The sequence below is a fragment of the Rutidosis leptorrhynchoides genome, chromosome 1, assembly GCF_046630445.1.
Source record: "Rutidosis leptorrhynchoides isolate AG116_Rl617_1_P2 chromosome 1, CSIRO_AGI_Rlap_v1, whole genome shotgun sequence".
Lineage (NCBI taxonomy): Eukaryota > Viridiplantae > Streptophyta > Magnoliopsida > Asterales > Asteraceae > Rutidosis > Rutidosis leptorrhynchoides.
In genome coordinates, this window is record NC_092333.1 from 443,252,440 (window position 1) to 443,264,528 (window position 12,089).

The following is a 12,089-nucleotide window of genomic DNA, read 5'->3' on the forward strand; positions in this document are numbered from 1 at the left end:
AAAAGAAAATCTAAACTAACATCTTAGAACTTTTAATAGGATTTGTAATCTATTTAAAATTTGAGAAGTTGAGGATGAAACTATTTATCTTATGTTGTTCCCCTGGACTTTAAAGGGAGAAGCCAAAAATTGGTTAGAATCGTTACCTGAAGGAGCGATTAACACATGGGATGTTTTAGTTGAGAAATTTCTTCAAAGATTCTTTCCGGCATCTAAAACCGTGAGACTTCAAGGAGAAATTGCCACGTTCGTGCAAAAGCCAAATGAAACGTTATATGAGGCGTGGACAAGATTCAGAAGGATGTTGAGAGGATGTCCTCAACACGGTTTAGATACTTTTCAAATAGTGCAAATCTTCTATAAAGGCTTCGACATCGCCACACGAAAAGACATCGACACAGCAGCTGGTGGTTCCATTATAAAGAAAATCGCTACCGAAGCTCACAAAATTATTGATAAGACAGCCTCCCACTCGCATGAGTGACATCAAGAAAAATATATTTTTCGTTCATCTAAAGTGGCTAGAGCCGATTCTAGCCATGACTTTGATTCCGTTTCTGCAAAAATAGATGCTTTCGAGAGACGAATGGAAAAGATGACTAAAGATATTCACACAATACGAATCAGTTGTGAGCAGTACGGTGGACCACACTTAACGAAAGATTGTAATGCTGAGCAAACGATGGAACAATGTGAGAATGTTTCCTACATGAACCAAAGGCCGGAAAATAATTATCAAAATAATTATCAACAGCCAAGACCAAACTTCAATCGAAATCAAAACATTCTTTATAATCCAAATGGACCCAACAATAACTCGTATAACCAACAAGGTTTGAATAACCAACCAACTCAATACAACACTTACAATCAACAAAGACCTGGTTTGTATATACCACCGCAACAAACCGAGGAGAAAAAGTCAAATATGGAAGAAATGGTATATAAGCTAGTTGGATCTCAAACACAATTTATTGCAACTCAAACCTAAATGAATGAGAGGTTTGATCAGTCATTTAGAACTCAACAAGCTTCCATTTTGAATCTAGAAAAACACGTAGGTACTCTTGCTAGCATGATGAGTGAGAGGGAATAAGGAAAGTTACCGAGTAATAATGAAGTAAATCCTCGGAATGAGAATGTTAATATGGTTTCAACGAATTCTGAAAAACCAGCATCAGAAGATGGGAAGGTTTTAGATGTGAGTAACGATGAAGAAGTTACACCACCACAACCACCCGAGTATGTAAAGCCAGTGGTTGCACCATACAGATCACCCATCCCGTTTCTAAGAAAAGGAGTTGAGTATGAGCAAGTGATAGGTAATAAAGTTTGCAATACCTTTGGAAAGAAGAAGAAGAATAAGAAAGTGCAAGAAACAAAAATCGTAAAAGTAAACCCGGCGAAGACAGTTCCACCAAAACTTCCACCCAAGTTGGGCGATCCGGGTGAATTTATTGTTCCTTGTCTACTTTGTGATTGTGTCATGTATGATGCACTAGCAGATTTAGGTGTAAGTGTGAGTGTTATGCCTCTTTCATTATATAAGAGATTAGGTGTAGGTGAGTTAAGTCCAACGAAAATGAGTGTTCGACTCTTTGACCAAACCATTAAGCACCCAGTTGGAATTGCTGACAACCTACCCGTTCAAGTGGGTAATTTAACCTTTTTAGTCGAATTTATTGTCATTGACATAGAAGAGGACTCAAACGTTCCTCTAATTTTAGGTCAACCATTCTTAGCGTCCACCGGGGTATTAATTGATGTAAAAGAGGGTAGAATGACACTTAGTAATTTTGAAAAATCGATCACCTTTGTGATTCGAAAGTCTAAAACTACACCAACCAAAATCGTTGAACCAATAAAAACGATTGATAAAAACCATATTGTTTTACCAACTCTAACGGTAGTGCTTAACAATAATAAAAAGCCTAAGTGTAGGGAAGATGAAGTAACACCTAATGATGACTTGATAACAAAGAACCCTATTGTTGATACGAAATTAAATGACCCCGTTATTAACAGTTCAATGAAGAAACTTTATAAACGGGTTTACGATGCTAGAATTAAGGGGAACTTTAAGTTATGTAACCGGTTAGTATCCAATCTGTCGCCTAAAGAAAAGGCGAAACTAGTTGAATTTGTGGATGTTACAGAAGAAGCCGGCCACTGGCTTAAAGGAAAAGTCACGGATATGCAAGTTGATTATGGTCCAAGAGAAATTGACGATGAAGTTAATCACAATTTCGACACCACAGCTACCTAAGTGTGGGGAGATTCAAATGTTCTAAAAAGAAAAAAAAGTTGTCTAGAGTGAGTTGTTCTGTTCTCGTGTAGTTCCGAGAATGGAATCTAATTGGTCTTTTTCACTAGCAGACACTAAAGAACTAGTTTTCTCCCCCCATTCTGAATTTTTATTTTGTTTTGTAGGTTTTGTATGAAATTAATACGCTTTTTAAAATTTACTTTATTTCATTAAGTTTAAAAAATGATTTCTAAAATTTGTCGTGAGTTAAACACTAGGTCATAAAACTGAAATTGCTTTACCCAAGGATGAGGCGAAAAATTTTGTTATCATTATTTTAATATTATTGATCTAAAGTATGCCAAAAAAATAATATTAGATTTTATAAATTTTTGAACGTGGGGTGATATACCCAAATTCAAAAATATGTATATATGTTTGTAGTTTATATTAGGTACAGAAAAGGGTAAAACAGCGTACTTTCAAATACTGGCATTAAGTTCAGCAAAAGCTACTAATTTTGATGACAAGACGCAAACTATCAAATGTGATATAACAACTGCAAGAATGAGCAAATGATGTGCACCATTTATCATTCGAACAAACAATATGTTTGCAAACTCGGTATTTTTAATCATTTTTCTACGCTAATCACCCTCATGAATTTAAATTTTTACTGATTTCTTGCAAATGAGGGCATTGCAAGATCTCAAGTGTGGGAAAAGGTTATAAATTCTCTCGGGTTTACACTTGGTTTAGTTGCCAAATTTTGTGAAAATTTGAAAAATTTTCAACTAAATGAACTCAAAATCATGTTTATACATATTTATGAACGATAAAACTAGGTGTTAATACCGAAATTATTGTTACCTCGGAAAGGACATAAATTGAGAAACAACCTAAAACGCTTGAATTAATTTAAAATGGAATAGAAGAGAATAAAAAGGCAAAGAAAGAAAGAAATAAAAGCTAAGTGTGGGAAGAATTTACCAAGTTCTTTAAAACATATATCACATATTTTTGTACAAGATTATTGCAGGTACTTTTGCTTTGGACTAAACTAATCAGTTTTACCCAATTTATTGTAATATTTTTGAAAGGATAGATGGATCTACACGATGAATCAATTCCATCATTAAAATGAAGTAAAGTCTTCAGAAAAAGAAATGCGCTTCTTGATTTAGGTCAAGAAGTTTTCATCCAGACCAGTTGTAGAGTCTACGAAAAACCTTACAAAGTTTTCTCGAAATTCCACGAATCTCAGCATCAAACAGGGTCGCCATGTGGTCAGACTTATCATAACCATGAAAGGATCTGTCTCATAAAATGGGGAGGGTGCCGTGCAAATTAGCTTGATAAGACTAATGAATCAGACCCCTAGAAAGGATAATCTCCTTAAAGATTAAAAATCAGCATTTAAGCCTGATCTTACTCTATCCTTGAGATTGACCTTAAAGATTGAGAATTACAAACTCATGGAATTCAATGATATCTAAACTCGAGCTTGAATGAGAATATATTTTGATCAAAATAAAACCGATTTGTTTTCTGAAAACCTATTTTCAATGCGTTCATTACCATTGAACATAAAATTCTGAGAATTCATCAGAATTCATTAGGTCACCTTAACCAAATCGGGTGTCACCCGTAAGAACGGAGGTTACATAGCATGGTCGAAGACAGGACCTTGTGCCAGACCAAAAAATTATAGGGTGATCTTTACTATTTCTCCTACAATGGATAGTAATTGCATCTGACACGTTTTTGGACCATGATTATCTGCATGTCATTAGACATCGCCTTAACAATTGCTTGTTCAACGCTTTCCTTTATAACCGGACGGTAGTTTACCGAAAGGTAATATACGGGACAAGTAAACTAGACGTGTGCTTTCCTAATACAAGGTTAGCAAGTGGGTGACACAAAACTGCAAGTTTTGAGCTAAAATTTTAAAATCTGAAACCCACAAAACTCACAAAAATATTTTGCAAACACCGGTGAAGGGTTATTCCGGAAAAATTGTCTAGGGTAAAATCTAGAATGAATTTTCAAAAGATCAAATGTTTTCATAAAGATCCAAATTCCTTAAAGGATCTAAATTTTCATAGTCATGTGAGACTGTAAACCACGTCGTTACTATCATTGTTCATACTATCATATCAAATTCACTGATGTATAAAGTGTGAGAATAAAAAAGTGATTCGAGTGAAGTGTGATTTAATTTCAAGTTCTGTATTGCTTGAGGATAAGCAACGTTCAAGTGTGGGGATATTTGATAGTGCTCCAAATGATCATATATTTAGTCACAATATCCTCCCAATATGTAAAGTTTTTAGTTGTAATTGTTCTATTTTTAAGTTGTAATCATTTATAATAAATAAGTGCGAAGACGAAAGACGAAAATGAAGTTATGAAGACGAAAACGTCCAAAATGCTCAAAAGTACAAGTTAAACTCCAAGTGATACTATTTAGTGATGAATAACGTCTAAATATTGACAAGAGTACAAGCCGCGAAATGCGAAGTACACGATATTTAATCATACGAAAAGACGTTCGAGAATCCGAAATCGAGTATCAACGTGCGAGTCAACGAATCTAAAATTACAAGTCAACTATGCACAAGAATATAATATATATATATATATATATATATATATATATATATATATATATATATATATATATATATATACAATTATATAAAATTATATATATTATATTATATATTATAAAAATTCAGCAGCCCACGTTTTAAAGATGTTGGTGAGCTGGAAGGCGTTCCTTCGTGATCACGGAGCCCCCAGGCACATTAGCTTCGCGATAGCGGAGCAACTGAAATCAGAAATGCTTATAAATACTACATCATTCTGCCCGAGTTCTGCAACCCATATCAATCTCTTACTCTCTCTATAATATATATATATATATATATATATATATATATATATATATATATATATATATATATATATATATAATAGTTTAGTTTTATATTAGTTAGTTTGGGTAAAGTAACGGTTATTTTACGGGTTTTAAAGTCGAAATTCTGTTCGTGTAAAGCTATGTGAAAAATAATCATTGTAAGTTATGTTCTTCCTTTTTAAATTAATATCTCGTAACTAAGTTATTATTATGCTTATTTGAGCCAAAGTAATCGTGATGTTAGACTAAATATTAAGACGGGGTTATTGGACTTTGGACCATAATTAGGGTTTAGACAAAAGACCGACACTTGTGGAAATTGGACTATGGGTTATTAATGTACTTTATATTTGATTTATATAGAGATTTACAAATTGACATATTTATAAATAGCCACATACGCTCGATCGGGTACGGTGGGTGGGATATTTATATATACTAATGATTGTTCATTTGACCGGAGACTGGGATGGATTAATAGTCAATGGACTTATTAAAACAGGGGTGGATTACATACAAGGGTAATTGGTGTAGTTGTTAACAAAGTATTAAAACCTTGGATTACATATAGTCGATAACCTGGTGTAATTATTAACAAAGTATTAAAACCTTATTACAGTTTAAATCCCTAATTAGTTGAAATATTTGACTTTGGGAATAAGGTTAATTTAACGGGGACACTCGCACTTTATAATTATGATCGATGGAAATAATCCAGGACAAAGGACAATTAACCCAGAGTAATAAATTAAAATCAAAACGTCGAACATCATGATTACGGAAGTTTAAATAAGCATAATTATTTTATTTCATATTTTATCGCAATTTTATATATCGTCATTTAAATATCGTTATTTATTTTACGCTTTAAATTAAGTTATATATAATATTTTGCATTAGATTTTAATTGTGACTTAAGTTTTAAAATCAAAAAACCGGTCATTAAACGGTATATATATATATATATATATATATATATATATATATATATATATATATATATATATATATATCGTATAAATATAATTATATAAAAATATAGTGTAAAATAAGTCGTCTCCCTGTGGAACGAACTGGACTTACTAAAAACTATACTACTCTACGATTAGGTACACTGCCTATAGTGTTGTAGCAGAGTTTAGATATATCCCATCTATATAAATAATTAAAACTTGTGTAAATTGTACCGTATTTCGTAATAAACAATAATAGTATATTTCGTATACACTCCGCTGTAACATCACATATAAAAACAACTGAGTACAAGCTAGCATGTTGATCGCATAAGACAATAATATAACACGCTACACTACTAATAAACAACATATGATCGCAAGATGGTTAACCATACCTGATGATACGCATAACGATCCGTCTCAGAAAGACACACTATTAGTAGCATTCTGGCTAAGAGTGTACCCGGTGTGAACCGTCACGGGCAAAGAACATCTTCCCAGCCTCACCTTAGTAACCTGATCAGAAGGTTACTAGTGTACGCATCTGGGAAAGATCATACCGAACAAAGGCTATCCGGGACGCTACATAAAACTCATCCGGTCCGGACAAGTGTGCAGGCTACCCTCATCACTTAGCCGGGTACAAAGGCAGTGAGGAGCCAAAAACCATGTCGTCACATAACAAGGCCTGCTGAACTATGAATGTCAAGCGCCCAACAACCTTTACAAAGTTACTTATGAACCGGCTACAATCTTGCCCGGTCATAACACTACCGTGAAGAAACACTTGAAATAAACATCAGGGAAAAACCCTCTTTCCTAAACAAAGAGCAAGGCATTCATCCGTTACACTCTAGACGGATCTACCACACTCTCGGAACTACTATGTCCTTTTAGCATAGGAGTCCATTCCCGGGACAAGCACGTTGTCCTGGAACAAGTGCACCGTCCTGGAACAAGCACACTGTCCCGGAACAAGAGCACCATCTCCGAACAGAGACACAAACAAATCTGCACGCCACATCATCCCATGAATCTATGAATTTGTTAGGATCTGTTTGTTATTCCCATGAAAGGGACAGGTCCTATGTCGACCCTCGGGATTAGCAAAGTTTGTTATAACCATGAAAAGATCATGTGCCACGTCACCATTCCCTCATAACACCTATAAATACACGAACAAGATCACTCATTCAAGGGGGGACTAGATGCATTAACGTTACTCTGCCCAAATTAATTGCGATAACATTTCTCCAGCTGATAACTCAATTCCGATAATGATTCTGGTCGATATCGTAGTTGATCGCTACTCTAAGATATTAACTTATTCGATTCGAATCGAATAAGGTTAATCTCATCTATTGTTTTACGCCATTGGAATCCATATTTCAAATCAGGGTTTGCACAATTATTGGAGTTAAAACATTCGATTCACTCTTTTCCATTAATCCAGCACTCAAATCCGAAATTTATTTCACACATAAAGATTTTGGTTTGAACAAATGGCGCTATTTAAAGGTACGAAATTAAACACTCCTCACCCCCACGAGCAATACGATAAGGAAGAAAGCCCAAATAACACAGCTAAGGCTGACGTATACGTGATTCACTCATGGGTTGCTGGGCAACGACGAAAGGCAGGGGCGCTAGATGAATGGAAGTACGAACCTATCATCTTCCCATCATTATTTAATATCAACCCTTTTTCTAAACCAATTATCATTCGGGCACACATCTCCAATTGCCAAATTGGACGAATATACACTGACACCGGCACAGGAGCAGATGTCATGTTCGAACGTTGCTTATTGCAGTTACCAAAGAGCATTCGCCGGCAAAAGAAATTCGCAACCTCACCATTAGCAGGATTCAACAGTGCTGCAACCTGGCCGGTAGGCTCCATCACATTGGAAATTGTACTAGAGAAATTACCTTTTCATAGCACTGCGGACATAGAATTCTCTATCTCCAAAATAGACTCACGGTAAAATGTTATCCTCGGGCGTAACGCTACGCAAAAATTTGTAGCAATTACATCTATGGCACACGGCATGTTGAAATTTCCAACCACAGCCGGCATAGCAACAATTCGAACATAAGAGCTGGAGCTAATTGAGTGTCTGCATATATTCAAAGCCACCGATAACATCATAGTGCACGATGACGACTATGTGTTACGAAATCCTAAATATCCGGAACAACGGATCCAGGTTGGAACCACTTTGAGCCCTAACGCAAAGGACACACTCTGCAAACTTCTAGCAGTAAATATCGATGTCTTCGCTTGAGAGCCATCCGATATGACCGGTGTCCCACGAGAGATAGCACAACACCGGCTAAACGTGAACCCAAACATCACGCCTGTTGTCCAAAAGAAGAGAGCAATGGCTAGAACGAAGCAAATTCATGGACGACGAGGTGCAACGACTTGTCGATGCCAGAATAATGAAGGAAGTGAAATACCAGACATGGGTAGCTAACCTTGTGATTGTAAAAAAGGCAGACGGCTCCTGGCGCATGTGTGTCGACTACAAAGACATCAATAAAGCTTGCTCAAAAGACAACTACTCCTTGCTGGAGATCGACTGGAAAGTTGAATCCCTCGCGAGTTTCAGGTTTAAGAGCTTTCTGGATGCGTACAGAGGCTACCAACAAATACCAATGGCAGAAAGCGATGAAGAAAAAACCGCGTTCTTCACAAATAAAGGCATCTTTTGTTATACCAAAATGCCATTCGGATTAAAGAACGCATGAGCAACGTACCAAAAAGTAATCGACAAGGTATTCCAGGATCAAATTGGACGAAACATCGATGCGTACGTGGACGACATTGTCATCAAAAGCGACTCGGAAGAACAGATGATTTTGGATATCATCGAAACATTCGAGTCACTACGCAAAATCAATATGAAACTAAATCCGTCAAAATGCTCTTTCGGGATGGAAGAAGGTCGATTCTTGGGGTTCACGGTTACCCCGAGAGGAATCAAGGCGAACCCGAAGAAAATTCAAGCAATCGATAACATGCAATCGCCCAGGAATAAAAAAGATGTGCAAAGCCTAAATGGGAAACTGGCGGCACTAACGAGATTCCTATCACATGCTGCAGACAGATCCCTATCTTTCTTCCAAACATTAAAGGGATGCTTGAACAAGAAAGACTTCATTTGGACGGAGGATGCCGAGCAAGCCTTCCAGGATATGAAGGCATTCCTAAAAGAACTACCCACACTAATGTCACCAATTCAGAGAGAAACCCTTACGGTGTATGCCACTTCCTTCGAGGCAATCAGCTCGGTGCTAATTGCCGACAAGGGTAAAACCCAAATGCCAGTATACTTCGTAAGCAAAGTATTTACAAAATGGAGAAGTAAATTACTCGGCAATGGAGAAGTTAATCTATGCCCTGGTGCACACGGCAAGGCAGTTACAGCGTTATTTTCGAGCACATCCGATACAGGTCCTCACAGACCAACCGATTAAACACGTCATGACAAGGCCGGAGATATCCGGGAGGATGGCAAAATGGGCAATTGAACTCGGTAAGCATGAAATCAGCTTTCTCCCAAGGAACTTAGTCAAGGGGAAAGTTATAGTCAACTTCATGGTAGAGCTCCCTTCCGATATGATCAAACAGGGTGAAACTCCCGTCACAAGAAGGGACAAGGACTAATTCTGGGAACAATATACAGACGGGGCACCTAGCGAGGAAGAATCTTTCATAGGTCTACTTCTGGTATCCCCGAACGGAGAAGAAATAACTTACGCCATCCGACTAAATTATTCCGCCTCATATAATGAGGCCGAGTACGAAGCCCTGTTAGCAGGTTTACGCCTAGCAAAAAGTATCGATGTACAACAGCTCACGGCTTACGTTGTCTCACAACTAGTAGCAAGCCAGCTAAACGGTAGTTTCAAAGCACGAGACACATCAATGCAAAAATACCTTGAGCTTGCAAAAACACTAGTCAAAAACTTCGTAGCATTTGAAATCAAGCAAATACCCCGTAACCGTAACAAGAAAGCATATGCCTTAAGCAAGCTTGCCTCCCTCTATACGATCACTTCACCAAAAAGGTCATGGTGGAGGTACTGGAAAGAAAGTCAACTGACGAGGATACCCTCATGGAAACAATAATAGAAGAAGAAGATTGTTGAATGACACCTTTCATACAATACCTTACCGACGGTACCCTCACGGAAGACAAGCTAAAAGCTCGAAGGATCCTCATGCGAGAACCAATGTACCAATTCATAGATGGCATCATGTATAGGAAATCATTCACAGAGTCATATTTAAGATGCGTTGGACCAACACAGGCTAAAGAAATCTACAAGAAATGCACGAAGGAGCCTGCTCGACACACTCTGGCTACCGAACAATAGTTGGCAGGATCAAAAGAATGGGTTAATTCTAGCCACACATGTACCGGGAAACATACGATTTGATCGTGAACTGCGAGGCATATCAAATACATGCCCCCGTTAATAGATCCCCTCGGTGTAACATGATCCTCATACACGTTGCTTGGCCATTCTGCAAGTGGGGGATCGACATTGTCAGTCCTTTCCCAAGAGGTGTCAGAAACATTAAGTTCCCAGTCGTTGCAATTGATTACTTTACAAAGTGGATCGAAGTAAGACCGTTAAGCACGATTACCTGAAGAAAAATCCTAACCTTTCTATGGGAGGATATCGTTTGTCATTTCGGCTTACCACACAATATAGTCAGCGATAATGGAACAAAATTTGCACACAATCCATTTAAAGATTGGTGCATAGAAATGGATATTCAATAATCGTTTACCTCCGTGGCGTATCCACAGGCTAACGGACAGGTCGGGGTCACTAACAGGGACATCATTGCCGGAATAAAGGCTAGACTAGGTAAACACCGTCAAGGATGGGTGGATGAACTCCAACATGTACTATGGGCACATCGGACAACACCAAAAGATAGTACAAACGAAACCCCATTCAGTCTGGTATACGGCACTGAAGCGGTCATCCCTCCTGAAGTGCTTGTCCCGACCAAATGAATAATAACGTCAATAAACAGCAAAATGGTGAAGCATTACGAGAAAACCTAGACGCTCTTGAAGAACGAAGGACAACAACACATATCTGGCAGGCCGAGAAGAAGCAAAAAATCGCAAACCACTATGACAAAAAAGTCAAACCACTGGAGTTTCAGCTAAACAACTTAGTGTTACGAAGTAATGAAGCCAGCCGACAGCAAGATGTCAGGAAACTGGGTCCACGATGGGAAGGACCTTACAGGATTGTCGGCATAACCGACTATGGCGCATACCACCTGGAAACACCAGACAGAATCCCAATACAACGGCCTTGTCACACTTTCCATTTAAAGAAATACCACGTGTAACTTACCTGCAACTGGGAAGACTGATCACCCACCCAGATAGCAGAAATACTGCACAATTATGTACTGAAATTATTTCTAAGTATGGGTTTTGAATATAATTTCAATTTACATTCTTGTACTCTGTAATGACTCTGAATATGACACAAACACAATCATAAGTCTTTTGACATATTTCAGACGTACCACCAGAAGAAATGCCTTCTAGCTTTCGTTGGTAGGAGGATACTTCTCGAAGAACCTTCTCGGATAATGAGAGCATCTGACCAAATCATTGATGGTCCAGTTTTACCGTAAAAACATCTCGACCATGCTCAAGCGTAGTCTAGATATCTACGTTATTGTCATGACACAACAAATAATTCAAATACAAATAAACTAGTTTAAATACAAGACATAAAAAATGTAAAACGTTACATTCACCATAAAAGAACAAACAACCGAGTTCATATCGCTACGGTTGAAAGTTTACAATATCTTCCACGAATGAATTTTCATCCCTAAAAACTCTATCTAGTTCCTCGAAGCTAATATGGCCAAGTGCTTCATGCGCTTGTCGGCACTCATCAACACAGGATGCAC

General features: G+C 37.5%; 1 non-coding gene across 1 annotated transcript; it reads right to left on the bottom strand.

The window, feature by feature from the left end:
• Window positions 1-223: 223 nt before the first annotated feature.
• Window positions 224-330, bottom strand: LOC139886859 (small nucleolar RNA R71). Its single transcript, XR_011772720.1, has one exon. It is a non-coding gene; the product is annotated as a small nucleolar RNA R71 (small nucleolar RNA).
• Between the last annotated feature and the right edge of the window lie 11,759 nt (window positions 331-12,089).